Source organism: Marmota monax, unplaced genomic scaffold (assembly GCF_021218885.2).
Source record: "Marmota monax isolate L192 unplaced genomic scaffold, Marmota_monax_Labrador192_F-V1.1 WCK01_AAM20220418_F8-fsc00076, whole genome shotgun sequence".
NCBI lineage: Eukaryota > Metazoa > Chordata > Mammalia > Rodentia > Sciuridae > Marmota > Marmota monax.
Window position 1 is genome coordinate 5,962,465 of NW_026692843.1, and position 16,452 is coordinate 5,978,916.

Sequence of the window (16,452 nt, forward strand, 5' to 3'; positions counted from 1 at the left end):
AAATTCAAATGAAAAGGCTTTTAAAAGAGATAAAGTTTACTCATTGGAAATTAGAAATGAATATTTATTGTCAGATCTCGGTCTAGATTAAAACCTTTTATTTAACACCAGTTGCAAGTGTAAATTATTCACATGTTTACATTTCAATGACTTCTGTTCTCTAATGATTCCATTTTCTGGAGTGTATTAGTGGTGAGATAATGAAACGCCTCATCAGCTTGGGGTATTAAGCAAACAACTAACCTCAACTTTTTAAACAGTGACAAAAGCACAAAGTGGTCCCAACAATTTATTTTGTCAATTTCATGCAACACTCAGATAACTTCCCAAAACAGCAGCGCAGAGCAGGCTGCCAACGGGCGAGGCCAGTGTGCTCCAGTCTCCGGCCGGCAGGGACCACGGCCCATGCACGGCTCACACACAAATCACAGCTCTTGGCAAGATTAGGCTTTCCCAGCGGCAGAGTTAGGGAAGAAAAGATAAAAAAGAAAGAAAGAAAAAAAATCAAGACTAAGCACAAGGGTCCACTTCTCCAGAAGAGAGTAGTTCTTGCTCTTCAAATAACATTACATAAGGGCCCACCCCATTCTTCCCTCTCAGGCGATTGCTTAATGTTAAGAAACTTTATTGTTAACAGCCATAAATTCCCTCTGTGTATGTGTTCCAGGTTTGCAAAACCTTCACACTACATCATCCCATTCGGAGATGTACTCTTCCTGGAGTCTGGGTGTATCTGTGCACATTTAGAGATAAATGAATTTGTGCACTGAACTTTAAGGAAAAATTTGTAATTCCACGTGGGTACTTTACAAGTCCTCCAACAGCACCATGCTGCCCACACACTTCAGCTGCCCACCCTAGGACGTTTCACACGCCCTCTGCTGACAGATCCCCACTTGGATGGAAATGATGCTTCGTGCGCTTGCTTTTGTTACCGCAAGCTTCTCTGCTGGTCTCAAGTAAGCCGCAGAAATGCTCTCTTCAGAAATCGTAACAGGCATGTGGCCAAGGAGTTAAGACATAAAGTCTATCTTCAAAATATCCCTGATCCAGCAGGGAAAACAACATGTTCTAGAAATACAGGCTGAGGAAAGTCAGCAGGAGGGGGACTGACCAAGAGGGGGACAGGGAGGCTCTAGAAGCATCTTCTGAAGCAGAGATGGGCGTGGGGAGCTGGAGAGCTCCTTGTGGACTATCTCAAGAGTCCTTTAGGACAAGGAACCTCACCTCAGGGGCTGGAGGCCAGGAGGGACGCTGGGGAGGGGCAGATGCCAGAAGGAAATGCCCATGGTCTCCTCGACGTGGGCCACGTGTTTTGAGCCAAGGGGGTAATAGAGAAAAAGGCAAAGCATAGATTGGGCCAGATTCTAATCTTAAAGCTGGTCAGAATCAAAGGAGAGGAAGCTTAACCTTTTAAAGAGATTTTCTGGTAGTGTTCCTCCAAAAATAATGTGTGACATGAATTGAATGAGAAGGAACTTTGGTTAGGGATGCCAACTGGAATGGCCTTCTAACCACATCAAGGAAAAGTGACAGAGACCTCAGTTGGGGGTGGCAGGGACACAGGGGAGAGACAGCTATGGGGCTCCAGGAAGCTGGCGGAGGCTGGCTCCTAGCGGGTGCCGCCACATAGGAGGCTGCGGAGAGAGGGTGCACAGTGGACTCCAGACCCCACCTGGGCTGCTGGGAGCCCTGTGCTGCGTGGCCACAGGGAGGTGAGGGCTTGGCCCTGGCAGAGCCAAAGGTCAGTCTAACTCTGGGAGGAGACTGCAACAGTCCTAGCACACAGAGCAGAGCTCAGGAGAAGTCGGGCAGGCACATTGTTGCTGAACCTTCTGCACAGAAGTGACAATTGAGACCACAGGAGTGAGTGGGAAGCCCACCGGGGAAGGTATAGAGAAGGAGCTCCAGGGACCCAAGGATAGGGTGATCCAGGGGTGGGGGACCCAGGCAAGCTGCACTGGCGTAGCTGGCTGCAGCAGCAGAAGCCACTTCCAGACCTCGTGTCAGAGAAACGAAGAGACACCACTCCACTTGCATAAGTTCCAGGCACAGGCAGCAGACATTGATTCCACTTTTTAGTCCCCAAACTGACCTGGTGAACTTTTAAATCAAATGGGACCTAGGGTATGGAATACTGTTCACCAGATTCAAGTAACCTCTGCCCTCTCCTTGCGCGTGAACACGCAGCTTTTTAGCCAGCGCAAGGATCCACAAAAGCGCTTCCTCCAGGATGGAACTCTGGCATGCTCAGCAAGAGCAGCCCCCTGCTCCAGCCCCCACCCGCCCTGCCACAACATCAGAATTCTCTTCAGCTGGCCAGGAGTGCAGACCATTTCCAATTTACTTGCACATTTCTCTGACTCCACCTCTTCAAGTGTCTCTGAAGAACACATGACCCCAGGTCCCCCTGCAGCTTTGTCTCAGAAAACCCTCAGTGTGTAGTATCCAGTGCTGTCACAGGGCCCAACTCCATGCGCCTCCAGAGCCACGGCTGTGGTCTTGTTCACACACAAGGCTCTGTGTCACTTTATGGAGAAGGATCCTGCAGCAGAGTTAGACCAGACACAGGGTTAGCGAGTGGGAACAGGACTCTAACACCTGCTGCAAGGCTCTTCCCTGGCCTTATTCTCTCGTGTGGGGTGGCCGGGATGTTACCTGAACATTGCTGTAAGGCAATTCAGAAATTCTCACAAGGAAGTCACGAAGCAGGAACCTCTTGGTGTACAATTCACAGAGAAGGAATTCGTTATTTTTGGACAAGAGCAAACTCTAAAGATATAACTGGGTCCATGGGGAATGGTCATCCTTTTCCTTACAGTGACCCTTTAAATTAAGATTGGGGTCGCCCATGACAGCTAGCTTGGGAAAAAGACCCTGGATGGTTTTCCATGGCTCTTCCCTCCAGATCACCATCACAGTTCACTCTTCCTCTCCGGTCTTGACTGCTGGTTGCTTCTCCCCGAACTGAACTTCCCTCAGCACCTCTTCCTCCTCAGAGAGACCCTGCGTCCTGATTTTCCCAGGGCCGTCTTGGTTTCCACCTATTGCTCCAGAACAGAGACTTCTGTCACTTTCAAAAGAGCCCATAATAAATGAGGACACTGGCTGAAGTCATGCAAGCCGGCGTTAAGTGTGCCTTTGACTAGCCAGCCAGGAGGCTCATCAGGGGACATTTTCCTTCTGCCACCTGTGCCCACTTCTCAGGAAGCTGCATGTCTGTGTCCAAGGCCCGCACACTCCCACACGGGGTCACAACTGGAGCTCGGCTGTGCACTGGAGCCAATAGAAGCCTTTGTCCATGGAGCCGGCCAACGCCACTCACCAGTAGGAGAATCCTCGCAACAGGAAGTGTACTCCTCGTCGTCGTTCGGCTCTGACGGTTGTGTTTGTGCTTACACAGATCTACGATTTCACACTATGACTTTTGTTAGGCTGCTGTTCATACATAGAACTTGAATTTTTGTTCTTAATTTTGCATTTAAATTGCTTCCTATGTTTCCCATGGCCTACCTTCAATAAAAATATATGCTTGACAAATAGGTGCATGCATCCATTTAACAAATGTGTGTGAACTGAACTCTCTGTAAATATTGGCTGTGCAATAATGGATGAGATGGGCAGGGTCTCTCTTGTGTGTGGAGTAAGCTGAGAAGGGAAATCTGATGCAAATAATTCCTTAACTACAAATGTGACCTGGAAGCTGTGCAGGAGGAAGCCTTCCCAGGGACAGTAGTGCACAACTGAAATCCCAGCAGCTGAGGCAGGGGGATCCCAAGTTCAAAGCCAGCCTCAGTAACATAGTGAGGCTCTAAGCAACTCAGTGAGACTCTGTCTCTAGATAATATATAGAATAGGGCTGAGGATGTGGCTCAGCTGGAAGAAGAAGATGATGATGAAGAAGAAGGAGGAAGAGAAGGAGGAGGTTGCATACCTCAGCTTTGGTGGGAGAAGAGGTTAGAATCGAAAGGTCCTGAGGTGTAGTGAGTGGGATGAAGTCTGCCAGGAACAAACCTGGTGTGATATCCTGAAAGACAAATGTAACAGCTAATCCAGAGATGGGAACAAATAAGGACATCAGGGACACCACCAGAGGAGCAGTGTGTGGCCAACCCAGTCCCCGAATCTCGCCAAGTTCAGATTCTATCCTAAGAGTAGAAGGGTTTGATCGGAGCAGTGATCCTCACACCTGCTCTCCTCCACGGTCTCTGCTGCAGGGGTGGACAGAGCTCGGGGGGCACACCCTTGGACAGCAGACATGCTGTTCGGGGTGGCCCCAGGGGACCAGATCCCAGTGACAGTGGGGATGTAGAACAGGGTACGCCAGACACTGCTGGACAGGGGCCAGGTGCTAGCATTCACTCTTTACACCAGCTCACTGCCTGGCTGGCCCCACTGTGAAGCAGAGTGACCCTGGGTGGGAGGTGAACTGGCCCTGAAATGGTCCCCTGGGAGAAAAGGAGTTTGGCTTGGATGTCTCTGGCCTCAAGTGCCGTGACTTGCTGACACATCAGTCTAGGTCTTGGACTCAGGGTGAACTGGGTGCACTGCCTTGTAGACACCAGAGCCATGGGCTTCACGGGGTCCTCCTGGGCCATGCAGGGAAAAGAGCAGCTGGCCTGAGCACTTCCCCCCAACTGGCCCCATCAGGGAGAGGAGGAGGGTGCAGGGAGGAGAAGGAAGACAGAGGTGAAGTATGGCCACCATGGCGCGGCTACTGGAGTCCTCAGAGAGAGGACCTGCCCAGACACCTGGGGACAGTGGAGGTGGGAATCATCCTGGAGTGTATGGGGGCTGGGATGGCTGCCACAGGACGGCATGGGCCCTCGGATGGGCATGCGGGCCCGGAGGGGCGGGCTGTTTGCTGTACTGGATCTGCTGTGGGGGGAGGAAATAATGTGCTTCTGTCCTGCAAGGACCCAGCAGAGGACTGAAAGAACAGAGAGAAGAGAATAACAGGTGCTGCTCCTGAGAAGCCAGGGCCACGGAGGGAGGGGCCTCAGAACCTGTTCCGGGTTGCCTGACCAGTGGGTGGTACAGCGGGCCCAGCGCTGGTGCACCGTGGAGGTCAAAGGTTGCCCCGCACACGCCCCATCTATGGCTTCAGCCTGCAGCTTGGGAAGGGAAGGCTCTTCCCCATCCTGCCATCCTCCACAGCATGGGCTCCTCCTCTGCTTAGTTGTGCAGGACACTCCAACCACAGCATGCGGTTCTTGTCCTTATTCCACTGAATGCTCAAGCCTTTGCATACTTCATTGCTACCTACCCCAAGAGAAGACGAATCGATGCCTTTGCTATTGGGCGAGTGCTGTGAGTCTGATGTAGAGGGTCTTTAAGAGAAGGTTTTACTTGTTCTCAAACTGCTCAGATACTTGGAGTAAATTCATGCTGACCAAGGCTGTCCTCATTGCTTCATTGTTATTTGTATCATACTTTTAAATACATCATTTCTGTGGGTAACAGTAACTCAAGAAATGCTGAGAGCCACGGCCGAGTCTGTATGGCCCCTGGCATTTTGCCAACAGTATTGATTGACAGGCGAGGCATTACTATCCGCCTCTGCCGCAACTTTTGAGTTCTCGCACTATTTTGGAGTTCTCATGGGGATTTCCGGGGATTCCCCGAGAGTTCCCATTGGTTGGGGAAGTGCAGGAGGAGGGATTTCCGGGAGAGATATTTCCGGCTGGGGGTTCCTGGACAAGCCTCCTGGCGCGGGAGGATTCCCCGGGAGCTGTGTGAAGTGTTTTCCTGCAGTTTAAAAATAAAGTTTGTTCCTGCTTCAGTGGCTCGTGATTTGTGCCCAGCCAGACTGCGGCATTTGGCGGCCCGTTCGGGGAACGTCTGAAGCTTCAGGGTAAGTGAAATTGCTTGCCCCTAAGGGAAGGCGAGAGAATGGGCGACCATTTTAAAAAACAATGTGTTCTTGTTTTGATTTGTTTTGTGTTTGTTTCAAGCTGCCTATCCCTAGAATTTTCTCAGGCAGATTGGGAAAAATGGTTGGCTCAAGGTTTGAAGTTGTTCGCCCCTGAGGAAGAGATAGAAATAGACCACAAATGCACATGTCAAGAAAATAGGAAAATTGATACAACAATTTTTTGTTCCGTTTTTGTTTCATCCTGTTTCGGTTTTGTTTTGTGTTATCTTACTGGATTGCGTTATCTTTATAACAGATTAGAAATTAGTAAAAAACAAACTGAAAGAGTGTTAAGTAAATTGTTAGAGGTTCAGACCATGGAGAAAGACATTTTAGATCAAGCAAAAGAGAAGGTCTCTCAAGCTAGTCAGACAGAGGAAGAAAATTTAAAGGAAGAAAGCTTAGAGGAGAAACAGCTATTAGGGAAAAAGCTACAACAGGAGGCTGCTACTAACACCGTTCTATCACCAGAGGGCGTAATTCAACCAACAGCTCCCCCTATGGAGATAGCTGAGTGGCCCTCAAACCCCGTAGTTGATAGATGGGATCCTGAGACAGGACCTCAAAGATTAGCATGCCCTGTACTTGAGCAGGCAGGAGGGCAGCGAATTCACCGTGCTTTAGATTTCAAAACAGTGAAGCAGTTAAAGGAGGCTGTAACAACCTATGGTCCTCAAGCACCGTTCACTGTAAGCATGGTCGAATCCATTACCAACTTGGACATGACGCCAGCAGATTGGGCTAGTATGTGTAAATCTGTGCTAAATGGAGGACAATATTTGTTATGGAAGGTTGCCAATGAGGAATTTTGCAGGGAGACAGCTAGACGAAATGCAGCAGCCGGTTACCCTCAAAGAAATCTAGATATGTTGTTAGGAAAAGGGCCTTATGAGGGTCAACGGCAACAAATTGAATATGATCCTGGCGTATACGCACAAATTGCTGTAGATGCGGTTAGGGCATGGAAAACTTTACAGGGGCATGGAGGTTTACAAGGTCAATTATCTAAGGTAATACAAGGAACTAATGAACCTTACGCTGAATTTGTAGATAGGCTTATTCAAGCAGCTTCCAGAATTTTTGGGGATACAGAACAGGCAATGCCATTTATAAAACAACTGGCTTATGACCAAGCAAATCGTTGTTGCAGAGAGGTCATTAGACCATGGAGACATGAAGATTTAAACACATATATTAAATTATGTAGAGACATTAATGAACAAGGGCAAGTCTTAGCAGCAGTACAACAGGCTTTAGATGCCAGGCCAAAAACATGCTATAATTGTGATCAAACAGGACATTTTAAAAGGAGTTGCCCCATAGGAGGAGGGTTTAACAAAGCTAGATATCAAACGAATAGAATACCGGGTATTTGCCCACGATGCCGTAGAGGGAAACATTGGGCTAATGAATGCCGTTCTCAAACCACCATAGAGGGTATTCCGTTATCAAAAAACAGACAAGGACCAAGTGTTTACCCACGATATCGTGGAGAAAGGCATCGAGCTCCATTGCCAAAAAACGGACAGGGGGGCCCAATGCTCCGGGGCCCACGACCACAAATGTACGGGGCACTGGAGGAACCCAGAAACACCATGGAGGAACCCAGCAACACCATCAGGGTAGTGCCCAGGACACATTATCCATCAGATCTCTCATCAGACGAACCAGAGGAAGCGCAGGGTTGGACATCTGCGCCTCCGCCAGAGCAGTACTAACTCCAGAGATGGGAGTTCAAATCATTCCCACAGGAGTAAAAGGACCTCTTCCCCAAGGAACAGTAGGCTTATTGTTAGGACGCAGTTCTTCTACGCTAAAAGGACTTATGATAAGTCCCGGGGTAATTGATCCCGATTATGAAGGTGAAATAAAAATTATAGCTAGCTCTCCAAAGGGTATATCAGTAATTTCACCAGGAGATAGAATAGCACAGTTATTAATAATACCCAGCCTACATGATAAATTTTCCAGTAGTACTATAGAAAGAGGTTCCAGGGGATTAGGCTCCACAGGTGTAGATTGGGCTATGCTGTCTTTAAATTTAGATTCTCGTCCCATGCTAAAACTAAATATTCAAGGACATGAATTTAATGGACTACTGGATACAGGTGCAGACCTTAGCATCATATCTCGTCAAGAATGGCCAAAACATTGGCCGTTACAACAAGCCACTCAAACGCTTCGAGGCCTAGGAGTGGCGACTAATCCCCATAGAAGTGCAATGGTATTAGATTGGAAGGATCCTGAAGGATGTGAAGGAACTATACAGCCATATGTATTGGATCATCTTCCTATAAATTTATGGGGACGAGATGTCCTAGATCAATTAGGTTTGACATTAACAAATAACATCAATCCAAATGCGCCCACTATTAGGGCTAGACAAGGTTTCAGGAAAGAAAAAAGATTAGGAGAACAAGGCATAGCAGCACCAATTCAGATAGATCAGGGAATAAATAGACATGGACTGGGTTTTCAGAAGGGGTCACTGAGGCAATAAAAATTACTTGGAAATCAGATAGACCAGTATGGGTTCCTCAGTGGCCCCTGACTAAAGAAAAGATACAAGCAGCCCATGACCTGGTCAAACAACAATTAGCGGAGGGACATATACAACCTTCCGTATCTCCTTACAATACTCCCATTTTTGTCATTAAAAAGAAATCTGGTAAATGGAGATTATTGCAAGATTTAAGAGCCATTAATAATGAGATGGTTATTATGGGACCTGCTCAATCAGGGATTCCTCAATTGTCTGCTTTGCCAAAAACCTGGTACGTTTTAGCTATAGATATTAAAGATTGTTTTTTTTCAATTCCAATTCATCCTGAGGATAGTCCACATTTTGCATTTACTATCCCTGCACTGAATCATGAAGGTCCTGATCAGAGATATGAATGGAAAGTACTCCCTCAAGGGATGGCTAACAGCCCAACTATGTGTCAAATTTATGTTAACAAAGCAATCCAGCCACTTAGAAATCAAAATCCTAAACTACAAATATTTCACTATATGGATGATGTATTGTTAGCACACAAAGATAAAAACACATTGCTAGAATGTTATGCCACACTTACAAATTTATTAAAAAATTATAATCTAGAGATAGCAATAGATAAAGTACAATTAAATTTTCCAATTAATTATTTAGGAGTTCTATTATCCTCAACCATGGTCCGTCCACCAAAAATTCAAATACGAGTAGATCAACTCAAATCACTTAACGACTTTCAAAAGTTATTAGGAGACATAAATTGGATAAGGCCTTATCTAGGCATACCAACAGGAGAGTTGGGACCTTTATTTGATATCCTAAAAGGTCCATCAGATCCAAATTCACCCCGCATGTTAACGCCTGAAGCAAGAAAGGCATTAAAAATTATTGAAACATATATGGAAAATATGCATTTGGATAGAATTGATATAACTTTGCCTTTATTATTTATTGTAATACCAACAAAAAATATTCCTACAGGAGTATTTTGGCAAGAAGGTCCATTATTGTGGATACATTTATCTTATTCTCCTAACACTATTCTTACTAGGTATCCTGAGGCTGTAGGACAATTAATACTCAAAGGAATAAAAGCAGCAAAGGGAGTGTTTGGAATTTCTCCCAATAAAATTATTACTCCATATACTATGGATCAAATTGATGAGTTAGCTAATGAGTTAAATACTTGGGCAATAATCATGTGTAAATCTAATGTTTCATTTGATAATCACTTACCATCTAATCCTTTGTTGTCTTTTTGGTCTTCGCATCCTGTAGTTTTTCCAAAAATGACAAGAAAAACCCCTATCATGAATGCTCCAAATGTATTCACTGATGGGTCACATAATGGTACAGCAGCAGTAGTTACCCCTGATCAAACTTTTACATTTTTAGTACCCAAACAATCAGCTCAAAAGGTAGAGCTTAATGCAGTTTTACAAGCTTTTGTGATGTTTAAAGATTCTGTATTTAATTTATTCTCTGATAGTCAGTATGTAGTTAATGCTATAGTATCCCTTGAAGATGCTGGCAGGATTTCCCCTTCCTCTACTGTTTTCTCTTTGTTTTCTGCTATACAAAGTGTAATCTGGGACAGAAAAGATCCATTCTTTATAGGACATATCAGAGCACATACAGGATTGCCTGGAGCCCTTAGTTTGGGCAACGATTTAGCAGATAAAACTACACATGACATACATATTTTCTCTACACTAGAAGAAGCTACACATTTTCATAAAAGGTTCCATGTCAATGCTAATACTTTACAAAAGCGTTTTAAAATAACTAAGGAACAAGCTAGACAAATAATAAAACAATGTCAAAATTGTGTGACCTTTTTACCACAAGTTAATCTTGGAGTCAATCCTAGAGGACTGATACCTAACCATATTTGGCAGATGGACGTCACACACTTGCCACAATTTGGAAAATTAAAATATTTGCATGTTACAGTTGATACTTCTTCCGGATTTTTGATGGGCTCCCTTCATTCCGGAGAAAAAACTAAAGATGTTATAGCTCATTGCTTACAAAATTTTGCCACTGTGGGCGTTCCAAAACAGTTAAAAACAGATAATGGTCCTGGTTATATTTCTACCTCTTTTAAACAATTTTGCTCATCATTTGGCATTACTCATATAACAGGAATTCCATACAATCCACAGGGACAAGGCATAGTTGAAAGAGCTCATCAAACTATTAAAATGTACTTACTAAAGCAAAAAGAGGGAATTGGAAAGGGGTATATGTCACCCAAAGATAAACTTAAAATAACCCTTTTTACTCTAAACTTTTTAAATTTGGATTCCTCAGGGCTTAGTGCTGCGGAAAGGCATATGTGTCCAAAAAATGTACATAAGCCTAAGGTACTTTGGAAGGATATTCTAACAGGACAATGGAAAGGTCCTGACCCAGTGATTGTCTGGAGTCGGGGTTCTGTTTGTGTTTTTCCACAGGGAGAACAGCAGCCGATTTGGATTCCAGAGAGATTAACTAAAACAATTTCTACAGGCCAAAAGGAAGATGATTTGACTCAAATCCATAACAGCTGATATCCAGAACTCCAGTTTGGCTATTCTTACATCTGCGACGGTGATTAACCAGGATGTTTTTTTCAATATTTATTTTATTATTTGCCTTTTCCCACATCATAAAGTTCTATTTTATTTTTGAGCTCATACAGACCTAGGTTAATGTTTTTCTGATCAGTTTTATTTTTTGACTGTGGAGTTTTTAAGCATTGCAATGGAGATTTCACCTAGGTAAAGCTACAAGGCCTTTACTATTGTCTTATGTGTTGTATGTTATGTGTGCACACTTCTGTTTTGTGTTGTATGTCTGTATGTGTGTATGTCCATATATCATATATGAGGAGCGCTCATGAATAAATGGATCCGAATTTTTTTATTCATGTGATTTTAATGGTTTAATTTAGATTGGGTAAACAGCTGTTGAAAATTGTTTTAATATGTGAACAAATAAGGAGGTTAACAGATCTGTTTGTTTACTTTCACCTTTCCTTCTCATTATATTTAATAATTCTGTTCAGGATAATGTAAATTGTTCAAAAAATTGTTTTCTTAGTGCCTGTTGGAATGTTACATAATTTTTTTCTTAGCATCATTGCCAGAATTCCTATCTTCATCCCAGTGCCGGTGAAGACAAAGATAAAACCAAACTACAGCTTCTTCGATAGTTATCACAACAAACTGTAAAAACTGATGCATCAATGAATAATAACTCAACAAGTAATGCTCAATTAAGGAGTTGATTTACTTTGGGAGGAAATGGACATATTGACAGATTCCTCTGCTTTGAATTGCTTGCAGACCTTGCCTGGACTATGTATCATTTGTATGTATTGTGAACTATCTGTTGGTACAGCGAATTGTGGTAGTGCTGGAGTATTTTTGCTGATGGTGTCACCGGTGGTACAATTTTTCAAAGGAGCCCTCAATTGGCTTAGTGTCATGGCATTTTGCATCCTCCTCCCTTCTACTAGTGATGGTCTAAAATTTGGGGGCCAACAGAGGTGAGGCAAAGAACCTCACCCCCCACTGGTGCAAAGGCCTATCCACAAGTATGGCTGTATGCTGGACCGGTAGTCAGTGACGGGTATGATCCAATTGCAGTGGTACCAACCTAAGACAGGAGGCTGACGCCTAGAGGTCAGTTCATCCGATGACGGGTAAGGACCATATGTTGAATTGGACTGCCTAACAGGCACGGTCCCTAAGCCACATTGCTTGTTGTTTAATTAAACAAAAAGGGGGAGATGCTGAGAGCCACGGCCGAGTCTGTATGGCCCCTGGCATTTTGCCAACAGTATTGATTGACAGGCAAGGCATTACTATCCGCCTCTGCCGCAACTTTTGAGTTCTCGCACTATTTTGGAGTTCTCATGGGGATTTCCGGGGATTCCCCGAGAGTTCCCATTGGTTGGGGAAGTGCAGGAGGAGGGATTTCCGGGAGAGATATTTCCGGCTGGGGGTTCCTGGACAAGCCTCCTGGCGCGGGAGGATTCCCCGGGAGCTGTGTGAAGTGTTTTCCTGCAGTTTAAAAATAAAGTTTGTTCCTGCTTCAGTGGCTCGTGATTTGTGCCCAGCCAGACTGCGGCAAAGAAAAACATCCTAGGCTTCTCCACTGCCTCCACCTGCCCTACATCTATAGCCTAAGGGCTCAGACTCACCTGCCCCAGGTCGGGATCCAGGCAGGGAACACGACAGTGGTCCTGCGGTCTTCCGCACATTGAAAACTTGGTTTTCCTCCACACATTTCATTCCAGTGTGATAGAGATTCTTACCACATGTAAATAAATAAATAAAGTGCAGTGATTAGGAGAGTAGCCATATCAGATAAACAAGGGGGAATTCTGTTACCAAGGGACAATCAGTCATTGTGGTTGGGCCATCAGCTCAGTCTTGGGAAGGGCACGAGGGATTTTGACTTTGCTGTAAGCACTTGTGGTTGCAAAACCCTTCTCCGCGTCCAAGGATCTGTCACGACTGCCACAGTTGAACAGAACAAAAGTTTGGATTTTTTTTTTCATTCTGTCCAACACTTTAGAAAACTATGTATATGACATTTTTTTTAGATCCAATGCAGTATGGATATTTAATTCAAATCTGTATTACGAGTATAAAAATATTCCAATCAGTAAATTCAATGCAGAAAGATAAATATATTGTTACATGTTTGTACAAAACCCCTTTTTACATTTGCTTTGGTACTGAAGATTGGATGAATCCAGGGGTGCTTAATCACTGAGACACATCTCCAACCCTTTTTATTTCTTGTTATTTTGAGACAGTGCCTAGATGAGTTGCTGAAGATGATCTTGAACTTGTGGTTCCTCCTGCCTCAGTCTCTCAAGTCACTGGAATTACAGGCATGCACCACTATGCCTGGCTGTTTATAACACTTCTTTCGTTGAACAAGTTTATCTGAGAGAAAACAGCTCTTCAAGTTTTCAACGCGTGTCTTCATGTTTCTGCACAAATGCTCGTGCTTTTGATCCTGACCATCAGCAAAGCTGCAAAGTACCTGGAGCATCCTTAATTGATAAGTCATTTTACTTTGTTGTCATTGCAAGTGTTTTGTCTCCTTGTTTTTGTGGATGAAGTAGGAGGTTTTGGCTGTGTTCAGTCAACTGATAGAATTTAGTGTAAAATTGATTAAATGCAGCTCCAAATTACCAGACTTTTATGTGTGTGTGACTTTTTATTCAACAGAGACAGGGACTTGCTTAGGAGCAAAGCAGACTCCAGCCCTTCAGAGCCAGAACCCCTTGGCCGAGCCCTGGCCTCTTTGCACCACCCTCACTCCTCTCTTCCTGGAAATAAGCACATTTACTGTGCACAACGACTAACCCAACATTTACCCTCTCACATGCGCACTAGCATTTTAATTTAGAAGAGTCTTGAAAAACACGAAGCAGCGGGATTTTGGCATGCTCTTCAGAATGCACAGAAATAAATCTTTTCCAGCAAATCTCCAAGGGTTTTAGGCAAAACTTTGTTCATGCCAGAGCAGAAAGCTAAAAACAATTTCGGGTTTGTTTGTTGAGCCAAAAAAGTGGACATCGTGTCCAAAGTACAATTTAAAGCATTATTTTTTGTATTAAGGAATTTAGTAATGTGCATTTCCAGCTCAAGAATTTATCTGCAGAGTTTCCCAGGCATGTTCTGCTCCTCCCACTTCTAAACTCTCAACAGAGAAAGCCAAACAGAAAGAACTGCGGTGGATGCCGTGTCTCTACAGGGGCCTCACAGACTGGAGCAGTGAATCAGTACTCCCTGAGCCCTCAGTTTTCCTCTGAATTGATTCAAAACCATGAAGACAACTGCTATGTGCACAGTTCTGTCTTTTCCCAAAATCCTCCTGAGCTGTTTTTTCTTGTTGACAGAGACAACCATCCCCCCTGTAGCACAGTACCTGGCACATAATACATGCTCAAGAAATACTTGTTGAACTAGAAATGAGAAAAAGTAGGAATGCAGAATTGTGCTTGCCTTTTGTCATTTACCCACTTTTCTTATTTGTTAAAAAAAAAGTGCATATACATTTTAAAAAGAATGTTTAAATGTGAAAAGAAAAAGGCTCCCTCCAGCCCTAACAGGCCTGTCCCCACCCTGCCACCCATGTCTACCTCGCCTCCCTTGCACTCTCCAGCTGCCCAACCAGCCTCAGCTGTCTCCTGTGCACTCCCTCTTGCTCCACCTAGTCACACTCCCCTTATCATCCTTCACTACTAACAGCAAGATACCAGGTGCCACGGCTACACTGGAAGGCACTCAGCGAATAGTCCCATTATCCTAATATTCCAGTGTCCCAACTAATGCTGTAGGTGGAGATTCACAAACACCCAGCACTGGCACTTAAACTCCTCCTGACAGAGCCTCCTGGAAGATGAAGGTACATATGCAGAAGCTGGGAAGTCCCACCTGTCATCCCTAACGCCACGGAGGGTTCCGTAGTGTGTGTGCACAGCACGCATGGTTTGCGTTGTCCACACAGGTCTGTGCTGGAACGTCTGGTCTGCCGAGAGCCCCAGGGCTCAAGGGAAGCCTCCTAGAAGCCTGCCACACCTGATATTCTCTAATTACCTGTGTTTCCCTCAAACAGAAGTAAAATTGACTGTAAGAAAACTGGCAATGGCTCATTTTGTGAATTGCCTTGATCATTCATTTTAACCCAACTCCATCAGTTCTACTTACTTACATCAAAGACAGCCTTGATGATTTAAAGAGAAACACGTCACACAACCAAGAGATGGGGTGCATTTCTAGTGCTCCACTGTCAGAGGAACCTCGATGGCAGCTCGAGAGCCCAGCACAGTCCCCACGCTGCCCTCTTTCCTTGTGCCCTGCATGCTCTCTGTGTTCTGGCCACACCAATACCCACTCAGGCCATCAGTGTGCCACACTGCCTTTCCACAGAGCTTCTCACATCCGGCTTCCCTGCCTGAACCCTCCCCTCCATTCACACACTTCCCCAGCTCAACCCACTCGGACTTCAGGTCCCAACTCCAGGGCCAGTGGTGGTGACACTCTATTCCTTGCACCTACCTCACACCTACCCAAGGTCAAGGTGATACTTGACCCTGGAGGAATCGGTCCTTTCTATTGTTCTGCAGCCCTGTTCTAGTGCATTATTGTAACACTAGTGTCACAATGATTGTTTGACCCAGATCTGTCAACAACAAGAGACTCAGGGCTCTGGGACAAGAGCAGTGCTTCCTTTTTTTCCACAAGGGAACTCTCACATTGGTGTTGAATTAAGCCATGATGAAGGGATCAATGATGGTCAGCCAGGATCCCTCACAACCTACCTCAATTTCTAGGGGGCTCACTCCCTGACTCACCTCAATCTCATGCAATCATGACACCTCTCTCTCCTCGGTGGCCCCACTGTGTGGTTTCTGGAGCATGCAGAACAGAAACCCACGCTCTGCCATCTTCCCAACAACAATCATGTAAAGCAACATGTTTGCTCCCATCTTGTCCTCAAAACTGACGGAATAGGCAGAAAAAAGCAAAACAAGAGACCTAAATGCAACCACATACTGTTTACATTGGGTGTAAATGGGTGAAAAACTCCAGCTAAACAGTGTCTCTGCAAGACCTACGTCCATCATGTCGAGAACAGTCACACAACGCAAAACACTAAGAGTTGATCATAAAAGGCAAAACAGAAGCTGTACAAAGAGTCACTGTAAGCAGGAGGAACTGACAAGGCAAAACATCCTTGGCTACGTGTGCCTTAGAACAAAACTGACTGTAAGAAAAATTGCCTTGCCAGAGATTAAAAAAACACAATGTCGTGAGGACACAGCAATCATCAGCGTGTGTGCTCCCAATCATAGTGCTCCCCAGCACAGGAAAAGAAAACCGGGAGAAACGGCCAATCAACCATCCCCTCTCAGGGAGCAGCAGGTGGTGTCCGGACGGCCGAGCTCACATGTCCAGCAGTGAGCTGACGGGTACCAAAGAAGACAGTCGGTACCAGCAGCTCCTTTCCACCTGCATCAAGGGGACACCACAAA

The 16,452-nt window shown here is 45.0% G+C and overlaps 1 long non-coding RNA gene across 1 annotated transcript; it reads left to right on the forward strand.

The window, feature by feature from the left end:
* The first annotated feature begins 4,595 nt into the window (after nucleotides 1–4,595).
* LOC124095651 (uncharacterized) lies at nucleotides 4,596–13,607 on the forward strand. Its single transcript, XR_009227136.1, has 2 exons — nucleotides 4,596–5,310; nucleotides 13,219–13,607. It is a non-coding gene; the product is annotated as an uncharacterized LOC124095651 (long non-coding RNA).
* The last annotated feature ends 2,845 nt before the right edge of the window (nucleotides 13,608–16,452 follow it).